Source organism: Orycteropus afer, unplaced genomic scaffold (genome assembly GCF_000298275.1).
Source record: "Orycteropus afer afer isolate SDZICR_OR568_19922 unplaced genomic scaffold, OryAfe1.0 scaffold00697, whole genome shotgun sequence".
Lineage (NCBI taxonomy): Eukaryota > Metazoa > Chordata > Mammalia > Tubulidentata > Orycteropodidae > Orycteropus > Orycteropus afer.
In genome coordinates, this window is record NW_006922284.1 from 242,533 (window position 1) to 247,020 (window position 4,488).

Sequence of the window (4,488 nt, forward strand, 5' to 3'; positions counted from 1 at the left end):
TGTAACTCTTACTAAACTTTTTATACACATCATAAAAAACAGCACAAAAATCCCATAGGACAAGCTTATCTTTTTAAGGCTTATTACATATAGTTATCAGATAAAACTTTGAGAGTCATTATAATCCTTAATTTGTGGAATTTTTATTATTGTATAATAATAGAGTCCAGTGAATATAAAATCAACTACACAATACACTTGAAATTTAATTCAAAATGAACAATAAAAAGACCATTCTTTGTGCTAATTTTACTTATGCCCTTAGTTTGATGATCTCATTGACTAATTAGAGATCAGCTTCTTTAAAGTGGATACCAATTAAATTATCTTCCCACACAAAACATTTTTTTATAATGTTTCGTGTTTTGTATAAACTGTTCTATCTCACAATTCCACTTGCTAGTTTACCATTTAATACTTATGGGAAATACTAAAATTTGAATCTGTTTAACCTATATTTCTCCATATACTCCTGTTGATTTTACCTAAGTTCCATATATTATACACTACTTAACTGATCCCTACATGTACTATAGTTACATAAATTTATTCAGGTATAGAATGTTTTGCCAAGGCAAATATTTTGCTGCAGGTAATACAAGTGTAATGCAATTATTCTTTATAAAGAGTTTTAATCTGTTCTTATATATTTTCTCATGCACTACAATAGGAACAAATGAGCAATAATAAAACAAAGTATTTGGATATTTTCCTTGGTGATGTACTTAAGCTGTTTTATTTTTTATATAATCTGTGTACATATTTAATTAAAAATAAATATAAACGTGAGTGATTTGGCTTTTGTCATTTCTATGAGGTTCTTTTCATTTATTTTTCTTTTGCTGTTCTTGCCACTCCAATAAGTTATCCTTTTATATCTAAATAAGAAAGTATAAGAATTGATAAAATAGGTACTGAAGTTTTCAAAAATATTATCAATTTTATATGTATACATATATATATATTATACATCTATATAAAATATAAAGTACACTACTGAAGTGAAAAATTCTGAAAAATAAACATACATTACCTCCTGGAAATCTATTATTACAAAAGATGGCTAACTTCTTAAGAGAATCTATGGAGATTTGGAGAAAATGGAGTAGAAGCTGTACAATACTGAGAGAAAAAACAATACTGTCAGCACAGAATTCTGTATCCAACAAATTATCCTTCCCAATTGAGAGTGAAATAAGATACATCTATACAATCCAGTCTGATACAATTTGTCACTAGATAATATGCAATACAAATAATGCCCAGGAAGTAATTCAGTGTGATATGAAATAACATGTAATAGAAACTAAGAACTGCAGAAGGTATGAAATTCAACTGAGAAGGAAAATATGTGGATAAATACAAAAGACTACTCTTCTATCCATTTTGAAATACAACTCACTCTATAAAGCAAAAATGATTAAGCAGCATAGAAGAAACCATAGAACCACAAAGAAAACAGGATTAAATGAAAATAAAATGCTGTGAGTTTACATTTATGTTGAGTGGTACTATCGTATCTCTATATTGACCAGCACAAGATAAATATTCATATACCAATTCCTAAAGTGACACATAAACAAGGCAGAGTAGTTATATGGATGCACATGCTAAGTAACAAATTCCCATAAACTTAGCTTCTATCATATATTCATTATTTACTATTTCTTCTTCATTAAGCTGTATATCAATAATGTATCAACTTCACAAGACCTGTACTTGGCACATGTTAACACCTGCATAAAAATAAAGAATCAACAAAACATTTAAATTGAAATAGGTTGAAGAAAATGATAATACATCCACTCCTTTGGAAGATTATTTTCTCTTAAGTAAGTTTTTCATCTTACAGATATTCTGTTTGAACTATTTTATTTAAAGTAAAATCACCTGTAAACTAAAACATATTTCAACAAATAGTGTTTGCAGATTTGCATGCTTTCACCAATGGCAGACCAGAAGTCTCTGCACAACTACCCTGCTAAAAAAAGCTAGAAAAGTTGGGAGATATTAAAGATGTTGCTCAAAGCACCCCAAAACCAAGGAAGCAAACACTGAAAGAAACAAATCTCAGATAGGGAGCCCAAATTGTGAGAACTTCGGAATTGCTTTTCCTCATTAAGTCCCTTGCTGATTCAAAGGAGACGACTGAGAACCAAAGATGCTAACCAGCAAATTGTAGCTGAGCTGCTATGCAGTTGAGCAGTGTGTCCAGCAGTCTCACCAGGAGAAGGGACACCAATTGGGTTCATGGCTCAACAAAGAGCAGAGGATCTGTGAAACACACAAGGGTTCATGTGAAAACCCCGAGAGCTATGCCATCAATGTCCTTATGAACCAGAAATAGAAAACCCCACACAAAACCTGAGGCCCAGCTTCAAAAAGACTCAGTCATGATTGAGATGAGATTAACTTTCCCCACTCTAACTGCCACTCAAACGCAAATGGTTCTTGGGGGAAGATGAACACACAGAATCTCTATAAATTTCATACAGAAAAAAAAATAAAAAACCAGCATGTAATCAAAGCTAACCATACATAAGAAATATGATTGGGAAATAAGGGAATAGCATCAAAACCATTTTCTCCACTACTGAGGATGCCTGGAACCAAAGGAACTAGGACTAGGTTACACTTATTCCATTCAGCACAACAGTGATATAGCACTGCACATGTATTAGAAATGATATAATTAAAAATATTTATCATAACAAGTCTGGCAAAGATACAAACTAAAAGTAACTTTCATGCATTGCTGACATGGTGTAAACAGAATACTTTGACATATTCGAAAATATCTGAGAGGTACAGTAACTACCATGTGATCCAGCTATTCCACTCTGTAATGTTTATCCACAAAAATATATAATTATATCCCCATACAAAGACTGATGAATGTTCATAGAATGGGAAACAGGAAAGAGCTTGGGCAGGAACAGGAGAGAGGATTAAAAAGGTACACAAGGAATCTAGTTTGGGTGAGAGGGTATTTTTACATAATTGTGATTTTGGTAATGATTTCTTAAATTTATACCTATCTCAAAACTTATATTATCGTCCAATTTGTGTCTCCCACGCTCTCTTGGGCAACATGGGGGTCGTAGTGGAGGAAGTAATCTCTGGGAGCCACCTGTATGGTGACTTGTACCCAGAAAAAGGAGAGAAGGAAGCTGCCTCTACAAATGATGAGCCAAAAAAAAAAAAAAAAAAAAAGATGGAAGAACAAGAAGAGTTCAGAGGCTGCTACAGGGCAACAAGAAACAGATCAAGAATCAAGAGCCCCAGTTAATGAAGCAGCTAGAAAATTGGGAAGACAAGCACTGGAAGAGAAAGAGAGATGATGATGATGAAGATGGAGTTGGTGATGGAGATGGAGCAACTGAAAAGAAGAAAGGACCAAAAGTTACAGACTCTTTCTCAGTTCCAATATGTGACTTGTATCCTAATAGTTTATTTCTCAAAGTACAAGAATGTGAGTACCCACCCACACAAGATAGGTGAACAGTTGCTTGGAGAACTACAAGTGGAGAAAAGAAAGCATTGAATCCGGCCACTGAGGAGATTTGGAATGATTTTCAAGAAGCTGCAGAAGCACAACATGTTAAAAAAAAAAAGTATGTATGAGCTGGATCACTCCTGGGATTACAATGACAGAAGTCTGTGAAAAGTAAGAAAACTGTTCACACAAGCTAATAAAAAAAGAGAGAAAGAATAAAAAATAGCTTAAACGCAGGTCTAGCATTTCCTAGTGAGTGTTCTCTCAATAACTGTGCAGCCCATTATATTCCCAGTACCAGTGACCCAACGGTATTACAGTACGAGGATATCTGTAAGACAGACTTCGAAACACATATAACTGGTAGGATTACTGACTATGCTTTTACTGTCACTTTTAATCTCAAATATGAAACATTATTAAAAGCTGTAAAACATTACACTAACAGTGGAATGAAGTGCACTGGAACTGATTTCATCTATGTGACACTGGTGAGGGAATCCAGGAAATGGAATTCTATGAAATTAAAATAGAAGGAAATATATATCAAGTGAAATCACTCTGTAATCAAAATGGACATTCAATTGGACCATATAGAATACATGCTGGGAAAACAGTAGCCACTGTGAAAAGAGGAAAGGCAACAAGAATGGAAGAAGAAGTATATGCCATTGAAACCTTTGGTAGCATAGGAAAAGGTGTGGTTCATGATGATATGCGATGCTCTCATTACACGAAATTTTTGATGAACAAAACACTTGGTAAATGTCATAAATGAAAACTTTGGCACCCTCACTTTTTACCAAAGATAGCTGGATCATTTGGGAGAAAATAAATATTTAATGGTTCTGAAGAATCTGTGTGACTTGGGAGCTGCAGATCTGTATTTACCATCATGTGATGTTAAAGGATTATTTGAACATACCCTAATGGTAGAATTTTGTAAGACCAACGACTTGTTCATTGCAAACTCCTTTTTTCAACAACACAAA

The 4,488-nt window shown here is 33.6% G+C and overlaps 1 pseudogene; it reads left to right on the plus strand.

Annotated features, from left to right (window-relative positions):
* The first annotated feature begins 3,091 nt into the window (after nt 1–3,091).
* The window catches only part of LOC103211131, a 3,233-nt pseudogene continuing 1,836 nt past the window's right edge, over nt 3,092–4,488 (plus strand).